Source organism: Callospermophilus lateralis, chromosome 18 (genome assembly GCF_048772815.1).
Source record: "Callospermophilus lateralis isolate mCalLat2 chromosome 18, mCalLat2.hap1, whole genome shotgun sequence".
NCBI classification, from domain to species: Eukaryota; Metazoa; Chordata; class Mammalia; order Rodentia; family Sciuridae; genus Callospermophilus; species Callospermophilus lateralis.
Window position 1 is genome coordinate 30,782,618 of NC_135322.1, and position 20,392 is coordinate 30,803,009.

Genomic DNA, 20,392 nt, shown 5'->3' on the forward strand with positions numbered 1-20,392 from the left:
CACCTCAGAGCATGGGAGTCCCCTCAACGGAAGGCGTGGTGGCATAAGAACTCCCCCAAACCCCCAGGTTAGACGGGCCTCCCTCCTTCAGAGAGTGGGAGTCTCTTCGACCGAGGGTACGGTGGCATATGAGCTCCCCCGACACCCAGGTTAGACGGGCCTCCCCCCGTAAGAAGGGGGGAGTCCCCTCGACAGAGGACCCGGTGGCATACTAGCTCCTCCTGACACCATGGTTAGACAGGCCTCCCTCCCTCAGAGGGGGGGAGTTTCCTCGTCTGAGGGCACATTGCATAGGAGCTCCCCCTGACATCAGGTTAGACAGGCCTCCCCCAGTCAGAGGGGGGGAGCCCCCTCTACCGAGGGCGCAGTGGCATAAGAGCTCCCCCTGACACCCAGGTTAGACGGGCCTCCCTCCCTCAGAGAGGGAGAACAAGGGTACAGTGGCATATCAGCCCTTCCCGACACCATGGTTAGACGGCCTCCCCCATTGGGGGGGGGGGCGAGTCCCCACTACCAAGGGAGTGGTGGCATACGAGCTCCCCCCGACACCCAGGTAAGATGCCCCCCCCCATAGTAGGGGAGTCAGCTCGACCAAGTGCGCAGTGGCATAAGAGCTCCCCTGGACAGCCAGGTTAGATGGGCCTCCCCCTGTCAGAAGGGGCGAGTCCCCTTGACCAAGGGCACAGAGGCATTCGAGGTCCCCTGACTCCCAGGTTAGATGGGCCTCCCCACCTCAAACAGGGGGAGTCCCCTCGATCCAGGGCGTGTGGCATATGAGGTCCCCCCAACACCATGGTTAAAAGGGCCTCCCCCTTTAGAGGGGGTGGGAGTCCCCCTCGACCCAGAGATTGATGGCATAGGAGCTTCCCTTGACACCCAAGTTAGACAGGGTTCCCCCCTCAGAGTGGGGAGTCTCCTATACCCTGTATGCTGTGGTATACGCTCTCCATGGACACCCAGATTAGAGGGGTCTCCTCCTTGGAGGGGGGAGTCCCCTTTACTCTGGGTTCAGTGTTATGGGAGCTCCCCCAGATACGCAGGGTAGAGGGGACTCCCCCCCAGAGGGGGGGAGTCCCCTCTACCTTGGGTGCGGTGATATACGAGCTCCCCTGACACCGAGGGTAGAGGGGTTTCCACCCCCCAGAGCAGGGAATCCCCTGTACCCTTGGTGTGGTGGTATACGAATTCCCCACGACAACCAGAGTAGAGGGGTCTCCGTCCCCCAGGGTGGGAGTCCCATGTAACCTGGGTGCGGTGGCATATCAGCTTTCCCCCACACCCAGGGTAGAGGGGTCTCTCCCTGGAGGGGGGAATCACCTCTACTTGGGTGCGGTGGTATACGAGCTCCCCCCAACACCCTGGGTACAGGGGTCTCAGCCCCCTATGAGGGTAGTCCCTTGTACCCTGGGTGCATTAGTATACAAGGTCCCCCGACACCCAGGGTAGACAGGTCTTCACCCCACAGAGCGGGAGTCACCACTACCCTGGGAGCACTGGTATGTGAGCTCCCCCCGACACCCAGGGTAGAGGGTCCTTTCCCCCAGAGGGGGAGTCCCCTCTATCCTGGGTTGGGTGGTAATGAGCTCCCCATGACACCCAGGATAGAGGGATCTCCCACCAAGCGGGGGTAGTGTCCTTACCCTGGGTGTGATAGGAGCTCCACCTGACACCCAGGTTAGAGGGGTCTCCCTTCTGGAGGGGGGAGTTGCCTCTACCCTCGGTGCAGTGGTATACGACCTCCCCTGACACCCAGATTAAATGGGTCTCCTTCTTGGAGGGGGGAGTCCCTTCTACCCTGGGTTCGGTGTTATGGGAACTTCCCCTGATACCCAGGGTAGAGGGGTCTCCCCCCTCCAGGGAGGTGTCCCCTCTACCTTGGGTGCACTGGGAGCTCCCCACGATACTCAGCGTATAGGGGTCTTCCCCCAGAGGGTGAAGTCACCTCTACCCTGGGTTTGGTGGTATAGGAGCTCCCTTGACACCCAGGTTACAGGAGTTTCCCCCCAAGAGGGGGGAGTCATCCCTACCCTGAGTTTGATGGTATACAAGCTCCCACCCCCGACACCCAGGGTAGAGGGTTCTCCTCCCCAGAGGGGGAGTCCCCTCTACCCTGGGTTTGGTGTTATGGGAGCTCCCCCTGATACCCAGGGTACAGGAGTCCCCTCTACCCTGGGTGCGGTGGTATACGAGCTCCCATCAACATCCAGATTAGAGGAGTCTCCCCATTGAAGGGGGGGAGTCCCCTCTACCCTGGGTGCGGTCTTATGGGAGCTCTCCTCATAACCTGGGTAGAGGGGTCTCCCCCCCCCAGGGGGTAGAACCCCTCTATCCTGGGTGCTATGGTATAAGCGAGTCTCCTCTAACCTGAGTATGGTGGGAGCTCCCCACCACACTTAGGGTAAAGGGGTTTCCCCCCGAGGTGGGGTGAGACCCCTCTACCCTGGGTGTGGTGGTATAGGAGCTCCCCACAACACCCAGGGTAGAGGGGTTCCCCCTCAGTGGGGAGTCGCCTTTACCCTGGTTGTGGTGGTATAGGAGCTCCCCTTGATACCCAGATTAGAGGGGTCTCCCCCTCAGGGGATGGTCCCGTCTGCCCTCGGTGTGGTGAGAGCTCCAGCTGACACCCAGATTACAGAGTATCCCCCACAGAGGGGGCAGTCTCCTCTACCCTGGGTGTGGTGGGAGGTCCCCCAGACACCCAGGGTAGAGGGGTCTCTGTGCTCCAGAGTGTGGAGTTACTTGTACCCTGGTTGTGGTGGTATAGGAGCTCCTCTTGACACCCAGTGTATACAGGCTCTGCCCCCCACAGGAGGGAGTCCCTGTACCCTGGGTGCGGTGGTATATGAGCTCCCCCCACACCCGGGGTAGAGGGGTCTCCGCCTGAAGGGGGTAGTCCCCTGTACCCTGGGTGCGGTGGGAGCTCCCCCCCGACATCCAGGGTAGAGAGATCTCCGCCCCAGAGGGTGGAGTCCTCTGTTCCCTGGGGTGTGATGGGAGCTCCCCGCTACTTCCAGGGTAGAGGCGTCTCCCCCCCAGAGGGGTGAGTCTCCTGTACCCTGGGTGCTAGTGGGAGTTCCCCCCACACCTCATCGGGGGAGACCCCTCTACCCTGATGCTGCGGGAGCTTTCTCTGCCACCCAGATTACAGGGGTCTCCCCCCTCAACGGGGGAGTCCCCTCTTCCCTGGGTGCGGTGGGAGCTCCCCCTGACACCTTCTGAACTATTTTCCCTTAGATTGCTTTGATACTGGGCAAGAGGGCACCTTTTACAGACTGCCCTGGCTCCCCAGGTTGGTTTTCCTAAGTTTATCAATTCATTTGCAAGAAAAGTTGAAATTTTCATGTTTCACTTTGTTTTGCCCTATTGGGATGAGTGGAGCTCACTTGGAAATCAAACACGGTTTGTGCTAGTTGCTTGAAACTTCACACATTCAATGAGTTCTCAGTGAGCCCATGGGTTTTTATTCCTACTTGAAGTAGCCCTAAGTGACAGCATACAGGAACAGTTTGACTTTCAGTCCTATCAGAGAAAAACCAATTTGCTGAAAAGGCACTGAAAAATTTTTCCTTGGTTTGCTTTGATACTGGGCAGGAGGGAGACTTTCACCAACCGTACTTGGCTCCCATGTTTGGTTGTCCTTGGATCAACCATTCATTTGCAGGAAAAGTTGGAATTTTCAGGTTTCACTTTGTTTTTGCCCTATAGGGATGAATGGAGTTCAACATGGAAACCATACATGTTGGTGCTAGTTGCTTGTAACTTCACTCACTCAATGAGTTCTCAGTAGGGACACTGAGATTGTTCCTACTTGAAGTATCCCTAAGCACAAGAATGCAGGAACACTTTGACTTTCAGCCCTATCAGAGAAATACTAATTTGCTGAAAAGGCACTGAACCAGTGTCTCTGTTCGCAGATGGCAGGCGCACTCCAATGCAGAGTTGCCGATGGAAGCCAGGCCACACAGCGCTAGGTGCCCACGGAAGGCAAGATCACAAGGCACAGAATGCAGAGGCTTTGCTTGTGGGTCACCAGACTGAGCTCTGGACACAGCACAAGGTCACCCCAGCACCCCCCACATCACCAAATACCATAAGCAGGAAACAGGAAGACTCCATCTTGGAAAACCTTACTCGCCATCTATAGGTGGGCTCAGCTAACAGCACAATTCTGCAGTTGATCAGGTACCAGGTGTTCAACTCCCCCACCTGCAGCTGTGATAACTCAAAATTTTGATCACAAGCTTTTGGGGGGCATAGATATCAATGCAGATGAGCAACTTTACAGGCACCTGGTTTCCAACTCAGAGACTAAGAGCAGGGAGGCTCCAGGTAGAAGCTCAAGCCCTCTCACACTGGCTGCCTCCAACACCCTGAATGCAGAGACTCAAGCTAGGAATAGACAACTCCACCTATTAGAAGAAAAGAAAACAGTTATGAGAGATGTTTTCTCTTTCTCTTCTTTTCTCTCTCTTCTCCTCTATTTTCCCTTACCCTTCCCCCTCTGGTCCTCACAGTCTCAACATATGTGAAACCAAGAGTTTGCATAAAATAGGACTTTAAGAATTAAATCACCAGAATAATATAATATAGAGGAATTGCATATGCCCCATTTCCACTCCTTTTTAAAATTTTCTTTCTCACTTTTTTTTCTTTCCTCATTAATTTTTTTTCTTTTTTCTTCCTCCCTCTATCCCACTTTTAACTTCCTAACTTTTACTATTTACATGTAGGATAATTTTCTAAATACAGATAGGAGTTTGAATTTATACATTCTTCCATAAATTACCCCGTCTATTCATTAGAATTCTCCAAAATTGCTAAGTTAGATTAACCCCATACACTCACTCCTTTCCCCCTTAACATAATGGTGAACAATATTTCCTTAGATTGCTTTGATACTGGGTAGGAGGGAGCCTTTCACCAACCACACTTGGCTCCCCAAGTTTGGTTGCCTTAGGTTCAACCGTTCGTTTGCAGGAAAAGTTGGAATTTTCAGGTTTCACTTGGTTTTGACTTTTGGAATGAATAGAGTTTGGCCTGGAAATCAAACACAGTTTGTGATAGTTCTTAAAACTTCATAGTCAATGAGTTCTCAGTGTGGGCACTGTGCTTTGTTCCTACTTGAAGTAGCCCTAAGCACAAGCACACAGGAATGCTTCAATTTTCAGCCCTATTAGAGAAATACCAATTTGCTGAAAAGGCACTGAAAAATTTTTCCTTGGATTGCTTTGCTACTGGGCAGGAGGGAGCCTTTCACCAACTGCACTGGGATCTCCAAGTTTGGTTGTCCTAGGTTCAACCATTCGTTTGGAGGAAAAGTTGGAATTTTCAGGTTTCACTTGGTTTTGCCCTATAGGGATGAATGGAGTTTGACCTGGAAATCAAACATGGTTTGTGCTAGTTGCTTGTAACTTCACTCACTCAATGCCTTCTCAGAGAGGGCACTCTGCTTTGTTCCTACTTGAAGTAGCCCTAAGCACAAGTATGCAGCAACACTTTGACTTTCAGCCCTATCAGAGAAATACCAATTTGCTGAAAAGGTGCTGAACAATTTTTCTCGGATTGCTTTGAGAGTGGGCAGGAGGGAGTCTTTCACCAACCACACTGGCCTCCCCAAGTTTTGTTGTCCTAGATTTATCTGTTCCTTTGGAGAAAAATTTGGAATTTTCAGGTTTCACTTGGTTTTGTCCTATTGGGATGAATGGAGTTCACCCTGGAAATCAAACACGGTTTGTGCTAGTTCTTAAAACTTCACACATTCAATGAGTTCTCAGCGTGGGCAGTGTGCTTTATTCCTACTTGAAGTAACCCTAAGCACAAGCATGAAGGAACACTTTGACTTTCAGCCCTATCAGAGAAATATCAATCTGCTGAAAAGGGGCTGAACAATTTTTCTCAGATTGCTTTGAGAATGGGTAGGAGGGAGCCTTTAACTAACCACACTTGGTTCTTCACATTTGGTTGTCCTAGATTCAACCATTCATTTACAGGAAAAGTTGGAATTTTCAGGTTTCACTTGGTTTTGCCCTACTGGGTGAATGGAGTTCATGCTGGATATCAAACATGGTTTGTGGTAGTTCTAGAAACTTCACACATTCAATGATTTCTCAGTGAGGGCAGTGTGGTTTGTTCCTACTTGAAGTATCCCTAAGCACAAGAATGCAGGAACACTTTGACTTTCAGCCCTATCAGAAAAATACCAATTTGCTTAAAAGGCACTAAAATTTTTTTTCTTGATTTACTTTGATACTGGGCAGGAAGGAGCCTTTCTCCAACCACAATTGGCTCCCTAAGTTTCATTGTCCTAGGTTCAACCGTTCATTTACAGGAAAAGTTGGAATTTTCAGGTTTCACTTCATTTTGGCCTAGGGATGAATGGAGTTAGGCCTGGAAATCAAACACGGTTTGGGCTAGTCCTTGAAACTTCACAAAGTCAATGAATTCTCAGTGTGGGCACTGTGCTTTGTTCCTACTTGAAGTAGCCCTAAGTGCAAGCATGCAGGAACAGTTTGACTTTCATCCCTATCAGAGAAATACCAATTTGCTGAAAAGGTGCTGAACAATTTTTCTCAGATTGCTTTGAGAGTGGGCAGCAGTGAGCCTTTAACTAACCACACTTGGCTCTCCAAGTTTGATTGTCCTAGGTTCAACCATTCGTTTGCAGGAAAAGTTGGAATTTTCAGGTTTCACTTGGTTTTGCCCTATTGGATGAATGGAGTTTGGCCTGGAAATTAAACACGGATTGTGCTAGTTCTAGAAACTTCACACACTCAGTGAGTTCTCAGTGAGGGCAGTGTGGTTTGTTCCTACTTGAAGTAGCCCTAAGCACAAGCATGCAGGAACACTTTTACGTTCAGCCCTATAGGGCTAGTGTTAGAATTAGTGTTAGGGTTAGTGTTAGGTTTGGTCAGATTTCTTCAATACTGGGCAGGATTCATGCTTTTTCAGGCATACTAGGCTCTCCATGTTTGGACCTTCTAGGTTCAATAATTCACTGTCAGGAACAGTTTGAATTTTCAGGTTTCACTACATCTTGCCCTATGGGGGTGAATGAAAATTTAACTGGAAATCAAACAGGGTTTGTGCTAGCTGCTTGAAACTTCACACACTCAATCGCTTCTCAGTGTGCAGTCTCTGGTTTGTTCCTTGTGGAAGAAGCCCTAAGGAAATGCACGCAGGAACAACTTAATCTGAGAGTGCTTAAGTAGCAAGCAGAAAAATACATATGTACTAAAATTCCTCTTCCTAAATTTGGTCGTATATCTTTGACACTGCACAGGATTTATCTGTTAGACTTCCCCACTAGACTTCCTTAGTTTGGGTCTTCTACATTTAATGGTTCTCTAAACAAGTTATGGTTAGGATTAGGGTAAGCGTTTGAGCTAGGGTTAGATTTAACATTACGATTAGGGTTAGTTTTGGTCAAATTTCTTGGATACTGAGCAGGATTCATCCTTTTCCTATTGTTACTAGGCTCCCCAAGTTTTGGACTTCTAGGAGTAATGGTTCAACTGTCAGGAACAGTTAGAATTTTCAGGTTTCACTCTTTTTGCCCTTTATGGGTGAATGGAAATCCACATGAAAATCAAACAGAGTTTGTGTGAGCTGCTTAAAACTTTACTCACTCAATCAGTTCTCAGTGCACACTCTCTTGTTGTTTTTGTTATTGTTGTTGTTGTTGTTATTTCTTGTGGATGTAACCATAAGATTTAGCAAGCAGAAAGAACTTTATATGAGAGCACTTTAAAACAAACAGGGAAGTACCTATGTACTGAAATACCTCCCTTAGTTTTGGGGTCAGATTTCTTTGATACTGTGCAGGATTCATCTGTTAGATTGTCCTACTAGGCTCACCATGTTTGGGCCTTCTAGGTTCAATGGTTCGCTGTCAGGAACAGTTTGCAATATCAGGTTTCACTTCATTTTTCCCATAGGGATGAATGGAAATGGTGCTGGAAATCAAACAGAGTTTGTACTAGCTGCTTGAAACTTCAACACACTCAATCAGTTTTCAGTGTGCACTCTCTTATTTGTTCCTTGTGGAAGTAGACCTTAGCTGAAACAAGCAAGAACAAGTTTATCAGAAGGCACTTTAGGAGCAAACAAAAAAATACACAGTTACTAAAATATCTTCATGAATTATTTATGGATTTTTTGATACTGTGCAGGATTCATCTGTGAGCTTGCCCTACTAGGCTCCCCAAGTTTGAGACTTCAAGGTTCAATCATTCTCTAAATAGGTTAGAGTTAGTGTTAAGTTTAGGGTTAGGGCCAGGGTTAGATTTAGTATTAGAGTGAGGGTTAGGTTTAGTCAGATTTCTTTGATACTGGGCATAATTCATGCTTTACATAGCCTTACTAGGCTCTCCAAGATTAGTCCTTTTAGATTCAAAGGTTTGTTGTAAGGAACAGTTTGAATTTTGAGGTTTCAATCTATTTTTCCCTATAGGGGTGAATGAAAATCGATCTGGAAATCAAACAGGGTATGTGCCATCTCCTTAAAACTTCACACATTCAATCAGTTCTCAGTGCACACTCTCTGGTTTGTTCCTTGCAAAAGTAGCCCTAAGCTCAAACAAGCAAGAATATCTTTATCGAAGTGTGCTTTAGGAGAAAAGAGGGAAATACCTGTGTACCCATGTACTGATAATTCACTCTCAGGCACATTTTGAGTTTTCAGTTTTCACTATTTATTCCCCTATAAGTGTGAACAGAAATCAAGCTGTAAATAAAATGGTTTGTGCTCACTGCTTGCAATTTCACACACTCAATCAGTTCTCAGTGCACACTCTCTTATTTGTTCCTAGTGGAAATAGCCCTAAGCTGACACATGCAGGATCAACTGTATCTGAAGGCACTTTAAAAGCAAAACTTTAATATACATGTACTGAAATACCTTATTCAAATTTTTTGTTGGATATCTTTGATACTGATCAGGATTCTTCTGTTAGCTCACCCCACTTGCCTTCCCAAATTTCAAATTTCTAGGTTAAATGGCATCTAAACAGGTTAGGGTTAGGGCTAAGTTTAGATTTAGTGTTAGGGCTAGGGTTAAGTTTGGTCGGATGTTCTTGAAACTGGTTAGGAATCATGTTGCATGTATGCTTACTAGGCTCCCCAAGTTTGGGCCTTTAGGTTCAATGGATCACTGTCAGGAACACTTTGAATTTTTAGGTTTCACTATATTGTGCCCTGTAGGCATGAATGGAAATCCAGAAGGAAATCAAAAAGGATTTTTGCTAGATTATTGATACTTTATACAATCAAGAATTCTCAGTGTGCACTCTCCAGTTTTTTCCTTGTGGAAGTAGCCCTGAGATGAAGCACAGAGAACACGTTTATCTGAGAGTGCTTTAAAATCAAATAGGGAAATACTCTAGAACTGAAACACCTCCCCAAATTTTGGGGGCAGGTTTCTTTGATATGTGCAGGATTCATCAGTTATGTTATTCCATTAGGCTCTCAAAGTTTGGGACTTCTAGATTCAAAGGTTCTCTAAACAGATTAGGTTTTGTGTTAGGTTTAAGGTTTGGGATAGGGTTAGATTTAGCATTAGGGTTAGGGTTAGGTTTCTATGGTACTGGGCAGAATTCATTCTTTTTTGAGACTTATTAGGTTCCCCAAGTGTGGGCCCTCTATATTCAAGTGCTGCCTTTAAGGAACAGTGGGAATTTTCAGGTTTCACTCCATTTTGCCCTATAGGGGTGAATGGAAATTGAGCTGTAAATCATAAGATTTCATGATAGCTGCTTGAAATTTTACACACTCAATCAGTTCTCAGTGTGCACTCTGATTTGTTCCTTGTGGAAGTAGCCCTAAGCTAATGCATGCAGGATCAACTTTATCTGAATGTGCTTCAGAAGCAAACAGGGAAATACCCAAGTACTGAATTATCTCCCTCTATTTTTTGTCAGATACTTTTGATACAGAGCAGTATTCATCCATTAGCTTGCACCACTAGCCTCCCCATGTTTGAAATTTCTAGGTTCAATGGTACTCTACATAGGTTACAGTTAGTGTTGCATTGTGGTTAGGGCTAGGGTTGGACTTATGTTTAGGGCCTTGGCTATGTTTGGTCGATTTCTTTGATACTGGCACAATTCATACTTTACCTAGCCTTTCTAGGTTCCCCAAGTTTGGGCCTTCTAGCTTCAACAGTTTGCTGTCAGGAACTGTTTGAAATTTCAGGTTTGACTTCATTTTTCCCTATAGGAATGAATGGAAATGGTGCTGGAAAACAAACAGGATTTGTGCTAGCTGCTTGAAACTTCAAACACTCAATCATTTTCCAGTGTGCACTCTCAGATTTGGTTCTTGTGGAAGTAGCCCTAAGATGAAGAATGCAGGAACAACTTAATCTGAAAGCGCTTTAGGAGCAAACAGGAAAATACTTCTGTACTTAAACACCTCCCCCAATAATTTGGTCAGATTATTTGATACTGTACAGGATTCATCTGTTTGCTTGCCAACGAGGCTCAACATGTTTGAGACTTCCTGTTAAAGGATTCCTAAACTGGTGAGGGATATTGTTAGGTTTAGGTTTAGGGCAAGGGTAAGATTCAGCCTTATGTTATGTTAGGTTTGGTTAGATTTGCTGAATACTGGGCAGGATTCATGGCTTATGTAGCCTTTCTAGGCTCCCAAAATTTGAGTCTTCTAGGTTCAATGGTTTGCTATCAGGAACAGTTTGAATTTTCAAGGTTCACTGTGTTCACTCTCTAGGGGTGAATGGAAATCGATCTGGAAATCAAACAGGGTTTGTGCAAGCTGATTAAAACTTCATACACTGAGACAGTTCTCAGTGTGCACTGTCTTATTTGTTATTTGTGGAAGAAGCCTAAGCTGAAGTACTCGTGAACAAATATATCTGAGAGCATTTTAGGGGCAACAGGGAATTATACATGTACTGAAATATCTCAACCAACTCTTTTGTCAAAAATCATTGATACTGAGGAGTATTCATCTGTTTTATTGCACCACTAGGCTCCCAAAGTTAGAAACTTCTAAATTTAATGGTTCCTTAAACCGTTTAGGGTTAGTGTTAGGGTTAGGATTGTTCAAGGGTTAGATTTAGCATTAGAGATAGGGTTAGGTTTGGATGGGTTTCTCTGACACTGGCAGGATTATGCTTTACCTAGCCTTACTAGGCTGCCCAACATTCAACATCTTGTTGTCAGGAACAGTTTGAATTTTCAGGGTTCACTTCAGTTTGCCCTATACGGGTGAATGGAAATAGAGCTGGAAATCAAACAAGGTGTGTGCTTACTGCTTGAACCTTCACACACTCAATCAGTTCTCAGTACCTAATCAGTTCTCAGTGCACAATCTCTGGTTCTTACTTGTGGGAGTAGGCCTAACTGATGCACAAAGGAACAACTTTATCTGAGAGTGATTCAGGAGCAACCAGGATATACCCATATATGGAAATACCTCCCCCAAATTCAGGTTGGATATCTTTGATACTGAGCAGGATTCATCTATTAGCTTGCTTCATTAAGCTCCCCAAGTTCGGGACTTTTAGTTTTAATGGATCCCTAAACAGGTTAGGGTTAGTTTGAGGGTTAGTTTAGGGTTAGTGCTATGGTTAGATTTAGTGTTAGGGTTCTGTTTGGAAGTATTTCTTTGATACTGGGAAGAAAAAATACTTTCTCCAGTCTCAATAAGCTCCTATCTTTGGGCCTTCTATGTTCACCTGTTGGCTTTCAGGAATAGTGTGATTTTTTCAGGTTTCACTTCATATTGCCCTCTAGGGGTGAATGGAAATCGAGATGAAATCAAACAGGGTTTGTGCTACCTGCTGGAAACTGCTAACACTCAATCACTTCACAGTACTCGCACTCTGCTTTGTTCCTGGTGCAAGTACCCCTGAGCTTAAGCAAACAGGAACAACTTGTCTGAGAGCTCCTTAGGATCAAACAGGGAATGTACTGAAAATACACTGAAATACTTCCTCAATTTGGGGGTTGGATTTCTTTGATAATGTGCAGGATTCATCAGTTAGCTTCTCCCACTAGGCTCTTGAAGTTTGGGACTTCTAGATTCAAAGGTTCTCTAAACAGGTAAGGTTATGTATTAGGTTTAGGGTTTGGTCTAGGATTACATTTAGCATTATGGTTAGGCTTCATTGGATTTCTTTGATACTTGGCAGGATTCATGCTTTTTCTATACTTATTAGGTTCCCCAAGTGTGGGCCTTCTATATTCAAGTGCTGCCTTTAAGGAACAGTGGGAATTTTCAGGTTTCACTCTATTTTGCCCTATAGGGGTGAATGGAAATTGAGCTGTAAATCAAAAGGTTTCATGCTAGCTGCTTGAAATTTTACACACTCAATCAGTTTCAGTGTGCACTATGATTTGTTCCTTGTGGATGTAGCCCTAAGCTAATGCATGCAGGATCAACTTTATCTGAGTGTGCTTCAGAAGCAGAGAAATACACATGTACTGAATTACCTCCCTCTATTTTTTGTCAGAAACCTTTGATACAGAGCAGTATTCATCTGTTAGCTTTCCCCACTAGCCTCCCCAAGTTTGAAATTTCTAGATTCAATGGTACTCTACATAGGTTAGGGTTAGTGTTGCATTGTGGTTAGGGCTAGGGTTGGATTTATGTTTAGGGCCTTGGCTATGTTTGGTCGATTTCTTTGATACTGGCACAATTCATACTTTACCTAGCCTTTCTAGGTTCCCCAAGTTTGGGCCTTCTAGCTTCAACAGTTTGCTGTCAGGAACTGTTTGAATTTTCAGGTTTGACTTCATTTTTCCCCATAGGAATGAATGGAAATGGTGCTGGAAAACAAACAGAATTTGTGCTAGCTGCTTGAAACTTCAAACACTCAATCATTTTCCAGTGTGCACTCTCAGATTTGTTTCTTGTGGAAGTAGCCCTAAGATGAATAATGCAGGAACAACTTAATTTGAAAGTGCTTTAGGAGCAAACAGGAAAATACTTGTGTACTTAAACACCTCTCCCCATTATTTGGTTGGATTATTTGCTGTGCAGTATTCATCTGTTAGCTTGCCCACTAGGCTCCCCATGTTTGTGACTTCCTGGTTCAAAGGTTTCAAAAACTGGTGAGGGATAATATTAGCTTTAAGTTTAGTTACTTAAAGCTAAAGTAAACATAACCAAACATAACCCTAATGCTGAGTTACATTCAGCATTAGGGTTATGTTTGGTTTGGTCAGATTTGCTTGATACTGGGCAGAATTCATGCTTTATGTAGCCTTACTAGGCTCCCCATATTTGGGCCTTCTATTTTCAATGGTCCACTGTCTGTAACAGATTGAATTTTCAGGACTCACTATATTTTGCCCTATAGGGGTGAATGGAAATCGAGCTAGATATCAAACAGGGTTTATACTAGCTGATGGAAACATCACACACTCAGACTGTCCTCAGTATGCACTCTCTGGTTTTTTGCTTGTAGAAGAAGGCCTAAGCTGAAGCACAGAGAAACAACTTTATCTGTGAGTGCTTTAGGGACAACAGGGAGATACACATGTACTCAAATAACTTACCCATTTTTTTTCAAATATCATTGATACTGAGCATTACTCATCTGTTACCTTGCACCACTAGGCTCCTAAAGTTAGAAACCTTTAGATTTAATGAGTCCCTAAACAGTTGAGGGTTAGTGTTAGGGTTAGGATAAAGGCTAGGGTTAGATTTAGCATTAGCAATAGAGTTAGGTTTGGTCAGATTTCTCTGACACTTTCAGGATTATGCTTTACCTAGACTTACTAGGCTGCCCAAGTTTGGGTTTCCTAGGTTCAACAGCTTGTTGTCAGGAACAGTTTGAATTTTCAGGGTTCACTTCAGTTTTCCCTATACGGGTGAATGGAAATAGAGCTGGAAATCAAGCAGGGTGTGTGCTAGCTGCTTGAACCTTCACACACTCATTCAGTTCTCAGTGCACACTTTCTGGTTCTTTCTTGTGGGATAGGCCTAACTGATGCACAAAGGAACAACTTTATCTGAGAGAGCTTCAGGAGCAAAAGGGATATACACGTAATCGGAAATACCTCCCCCAAATTCAGGTTGGATATCTTTGATACTGAGCAGGATTCATCTGTTAGCTTGCTTCATTAAGTTCCCCAAGCTGGGTACTTTCCATTTCAATGGTTCCCTAAGCAGGTTAGGGTTAGTTGAGTGTTAGGTTTAGGGTTAGTGCTAGGGTTAGATTTAGTGTTAGGTTTAGGGTTCTGTTTATACATATTTCTTTGATACAGGGAAGGAATAATCCTTTCTCTAGTCTCATTAAGCTCCTAGCTTTGGGCCTTCTATGTTAATCTGTTGGCTTTCAGGAACAGTATGATTTTTCAGTTTCACTTCACATTGACCTATAGGGGTGAGTGGAAATCGAGATGGAAGTCAAACAGGATTTGTACTACCTGCTGGAAACTGCTAACACTCAATCACTTTGTAGTACTCACACTCTGCTTTGTTCCTGGTGGAAGTAGCCCTGAGCTGAAGCAAGCAGGAACAACTTTATCTGAGAGCTCCTTAGGATCAAAGAGGGAATGTACTGAAAATATACTAAAATACCTCCCCCAATTTTGGGGTTGGATTTCTTTGATAATGTGCAGGATTCATCAGTTAGCTTGTCTCACTAGGCTCAAAGTTTGGGACTTCTAGATTCAAAGGTTCTCTAAACAGGTTAGGTTATGTGTTAGGTTTAGGGTTTGGGCTAGGGATATATTTAGCATTTGCATTAGGGTTAGGTTTCATCAGATTTCTTTGATACTGGGCAGGATTCATGCTTTTTCCAGCCTTATCATGTTCTATATTCAAGTGCTGCCTTTAAGGAACAGTGTGAACTTTCAGGTTTCACTCCATTTTGCCCTATAGGGGTGAATGGAAATTGAGCTGTAAATCAAAATGCTAGCTGCTTGAAATTTTACACACTCAATCAATTCTCAGTGTGCACTCTGATTTGTTACTTGTGGAAGTAGCCCTAAGCTAATGCATGCAGGATCAACTTTATCTGAATGTGCTTCAGAAGCAAACAGGGAAATACCAAAGTACTGAATTACCTCCCTCTATTTTTTGTCAGAAACCTTTGATACAGAGCAGTATTCATCTGTTAGCTTGCCCCACTAACCTCCCCAAGTTTGAAATTTCTAGGTTCAATGGTACTCTACATAGGTTAGTGTTAGTGTTGAATTGTGGTTAGGGCTAGGGTTGGATTTATGTTTAGGACTTTGGCTATGTTTGGTCAGATTTCTTTGATATTGGCATGATTCCTGCTTTACCTAGCCTTTCTAGGTTCCCCAAGTATGGGCCTTCTAGCTTCAACTGTTTGCTGTCAGGAACTGTTTGAATTTTCAGGTCTCACTTCATTTTTCCCCATAGGAATTAATGGAAATGGTGCTTGAAAAAACAGGATTTGTGCTAGCTGCTTGAAACTTCACACACACAATCATTTTTCAGTTTGAACTCTCGGATATGTTTCTTGTAGAAGTAGCCCTAAGATGAAGAATGCAGGAACAACTTAATCTGAAAGTGCTTTAGGAGCAAACAAGGAAATACTTGTGTACTTAAACACCTCTCCCAATTATTTGGTCACATTATTTGATATTGTTCAGGATTCATCTGTTAGCTTGCCAACTAGGTTCACCATGTTTGGGACTTCCTGGTAAAGGTTCCCTAAACTGGTGAGGGATAATATTAGGTTTAGATTTAGAGCATGGGTAAGATTCAGCATTAGGGTTATGTTAGGTTTGGTCAGATTTTTTTGATACTGGGAAGAATTCATGGATTATGTAGCCTTTCTAGACTCCCCATATTTGGGTCTTCAAGGTTCAATGGTTTACTATCAGGAACAGTTTGAATTTTCAGGGTTCACTATATTTACCTTCTAGGGGTGAATGGAAATTGATCTGTAAATTGAACAGGGTTTGTGCAAGCTGATTGAAACTTCACACACTGAGTCAGTTCTCAGTGTGCACTGTCTTATTTGTTTTTGCGGAAGAAGCCCTAAGCTGAAGCACTTATGAACAAATTTATATGTGAGCATTTTAGGGACAACAGGGAAATACACATGTACTGAAATATCTCAACCAATTCTTTTGTTGAATATCTTTCATACTGAGCAGTATTCATCTGGTTCCTTGCACCACTAGGCTCCCAAAGTTAGAAAATTCTAGATTCAATGGTTCCCTAAACAGTTTATGGTTAGGGTTGCAGCTAGGGTTAGATTTAGTGTTAGCGATAGGGTTAGGTTTAGTTGGATTTCTCTGACACTGTCAGGATTATGCTTTACCTAGACTTCTAGGCTGCCCAAGTTTGGGTTTCCTAGGTTCAACAGCTTGTTGTCACTAAGAGTTTGAATTTTCAGGGTTCACTTCAGTTTTCCCTATATGGGTGAATGGAAATGGAGCTGGAAATCAAACAGGGTGTGTGCTAGATGCTTGAACTTTCACACACCCAATCAGTTCTTAGTACACACTCATTCACTTCTTGGTGCACACTTTCAGGTTCTTTCTTATGGAAGAAAGAACTGATGCACAAAGGAACAACTTTATCTGAGAGTGCGTCAGGAGCAACAGGGATATACCCATATACGGAAATACCTCCCCCAAATTCAGTTGGATATCTTTGGTACTGAGCAGGATTCATCTGTTAGTTTGCTTCATTAAGTTCCCCAAGCTTGGGACTTTTAGTTTCAAAAGTTCCCTAAACAGGTTCGGGTTAGTTTGAGGGTTAGGTTTAGAGTTTTTGCTGGGGTTAGATTTAGCATTAATTTTGGTGTTCTGTTTGGATATATTTCTTTGATACTGGGAAGAAATAATCCTTTCTTTAGTCTCTTTAAGCTCCTAGCTTTGGGCCTTCTATGTTCACCTGTTGGCTTTCAGGAACAGTGTGAAATACCTGGTTTCACTTCACATTGCCCTATAGGGGTGAATGGAAATTGAGATGGAAGTCAAACAGGATTTGTGCTACCTGCTGGAAACTGCTAACACTCAATCACTTTGTAGTACTCACACTCTGCTTTGTTACTGGTGGAAGTAGCCCTGAGCTGAAGCAAGCAGGAACCACTTTACCTGAGAGCTCTTTAGTATCAAACAGGGAATGTACTGAAAATGTACTGAAAAAATCTCCCCCAATTTGGGGGTCGATTTCTTTGATAATGTGCAGGATTTATCAATTAGTTTGTCCCACTAGGCTCTCAAAGTTTGGGACTTCTAGATTCAAAGGTTCTCTAAACAGGTTATTTTAGGTTTAAGGTTTAGGCTAGTGTTGGATTTAGCATTTGCATTAGGGTTAGATTTCATTGGATTTCTTTGATACTGGGCAGGACTCATGCTTTTTCTATACTTATTAGGTTCCCCAAGTGTGGGCCTTCTGTATTCAAGTGGTGACTTTCAGAAACAGTGTGAATTTTCAGGTTTCACTCCATTTTAGCTTATAGGGATGAATGGAAATTAAGCTATAAATCAAAAGGTTTTGTGCTAGCTGCTTTAAATTTTACAAACTCAATCAGTTCTCAGTGTGCACTCTCATTTGTTCCTTGTGGAAGTAGCCCTAAGCTGATGCCTGCAGGATCAACTTTATCTGAATGTGCTTCAGAAGCAAATAGGGAAACACCCATGTTTTGAATTACCTCCCTCAAATTTTTTGTTGGATACCTTTGATACAGAGCAGTATTCCTTTGTTAGCTTGCCCCACTGGCCTCCCCAAGTTTGAAATTTCTAGATTCAATAGTACTCTAAATAGGTAAGTGTTAGTGTTGCATTAGGTTAAAACTAGGGTTGGATTTAGCATTAGGGCTTTGATTATGCTTGGTTGGATTTCTTTGATTCTGGCAGGATTCATGCTTTACCTAGCCTTTTTAGTTTCCCCAAGTTTGGGCCTTCTAGCTTCAAGGATTCGCTGTCTGGAAGAGTTTGAATTCTCAGTTTTTACTTCATTTTTCCCCACAGGGAGTGGGGAATGGAAATGGTGCTGGAAAACAAACAGGATTTGTTCTAGCTGCTTGAAACTTTCAGTGTGCACTCTCAGATTTGTTTCTTGTGGAAGTAGCCCTAAGATGAAGAATGCAGGAACAACCTAATTTGAAAGTGCGTTAGGAGCAAACAAGAGAATACTTGGGTACTTAAAAACCTCTCCTAAATATTTGGTCAGATTATTTGATACTGTGTACGATTCATCTTTTAGCTTGCTCCACTAGGCTCACCTTGGTTCATAGGTTCCCTAAACTGTGAGGGGTAATGTTACATTTAGGTTTAGGGATAGGGTTCCATTCATTGTTAGGGTTAGATAAGGTTTGGTCAGATTTGACTGATACTGGGCAACATTTATGGTTTATGTAGCCTTTCTAGGCTCCACAAATTTGGGCCTTCTAAGTTCAATGGTGCACTGTCATGAACAGTATGAATTTTCTGGACTCACCATATTTTGCTCTATAGGGGTGAATAAAAATTGATCTGGAAATCAAACAGGGTTTGTGCAGGCTGATTGAAACATCACATACTCAGACTGTTCTCAGTTTGCACTCTCTGCTTTTTTCCTTGTGGAAGAAGCCCTAAGCTGAATCACACAGGAACAACTTTATCAGAGAGCACTTTAGAGGGCAACAGGGAAATACACATGTACTGAAATAACGTCTCCATTTTTTTGTTGTTGTTGTTGTTGAATATCATTGATACTGAGCATTATTTTTCTGTTACCTTGCACCACTAGGCTCCCAAAGTTAGAAATTTCTAGATTTAAGGGTTCCCTAAATAGTTTAGGGTTAGTGTTAGGGTTAGGGTTGGGTGTTAGATTTAGCATTAGCAATAGGGTTAGGTTTGGTTGGATTTCTCTGACACTGGCAGGGTTATGCTTTATCTAGCCTTACTGGGTTGCCCATGTTTGGATTTTCTAGGTTTACACACACTCAATCAGTTCTCAGTACACACTCTCTGGCTCTTTTTGTGGGAGTAGGCCTAAGCTGATGCACAAAGGAACAACTTTATCTGAGAGTGCTTCAGGAGCAACAGGTATATACACATATGCGAAATACCTCCCCAAATTTTTGTTGCATATCTAGATACTGAGCAGGATTTATCTGTTAGCTTGCTTCATTAAGCTCCCCAAGTTTTGGACTTCTAGTTGCAATGGTTTCCTAAACAGGTTAGGGTTAGTTTGAGGGTTAGGTTTAGGGTTAGTGCTAGGGTTAGATTTAACTTTAGGTTTAGGGTTCTGTTTGAACGTATTTCTTTGATACTGGGCAGGAATAATCCTTTCTCTAGTCTCATTAAGCTCCTAGCTTTGGGCCTTCTATGTTCACCTGTTGGCTTTCAGGAACAGTGTGAAATTCCTGGTTTCACTTCACATTGCCCTATAGGGGTAAATGGAAGTCAAGATGGAAGTCAAACAGGGTTTGTGCTACCTGCTAGAAACTGCTAACTCTCAGTCACTTTTCAGTTCACACATTCTTCTTTGTTCCTGGTGAAAGTAGCCCTGAGCTGAAGCAAACAGGAACAACTTTACCTGAGAGCTCTTTAGTATCACACAGGGAATGTACTGAAAATGTAATGAAATATCTTCCCCAATTTGAAGGTCTATTTTTCTGATAATGTACAGGATTCATTAGTTAGCTTGTCCCACTAGGCTCTCGAAATTTGGGACTTCTAGATTCAAAGGTTCTCTAAACAGGTTAGGTTTTGTGTTAGGTGTGGGGTTTGGGCTAGTGTTAGATTTAGCACAGGGTTCTTGTTAGGTTTCATTGGATTTCTTTGATACTGGGCAGGATTCATGCTTTTTCTAGACTTATTATGTTCCCCACGTGTGGGCTTTCTATATTCAAGTGCTGCCTTTAATCAGTGTGAATTTTCAGGTTTCACTCAATTTTGCCCTATAGGGATGAATGGAAATCGAGCTGTAAATCAAAACGTTTTTTGTAACCTGCTTGAAGTTTTATACCCTCAATCAGTTCTTAGTGCACACTCTGATATGTTTCTTGTGGAAGTAGCCCTATGCTGATGCAAGCAGGATCAACTTTATCTGAGTGGGCATTAGAAGCAAACAGGGAAATACCCTTGTACTGTATTACCTCCCTCAATTTTTATGCCAGATACCTTTGATACTGAGTCAGATTCATCTGTTAACTTGCCCCACTAGCCTCCCCATGTTTGAATTTTCTAGGTTCAATGGTACTCTAAATAGGTTATAGTTAGTGTTGCATTTGGGTTAGGGCTAGGGTTGGATTTAGCATTAGGGCTGTGTTTACACTTTTTCAGATTTCTTTGATACTGGCAGGATTCATGCTTTACTTAGCCTTTGTAGGTTCCCCAACTTTGGGCCTTCCAGCTTCAACAATTCACTGTCAGGAACTGTTTAAATTTTCAGGTTTCACTTCATTTTTCCCCATAAGGTTGAATGAAAATGGTGCTGGAAAACAAACAGGATT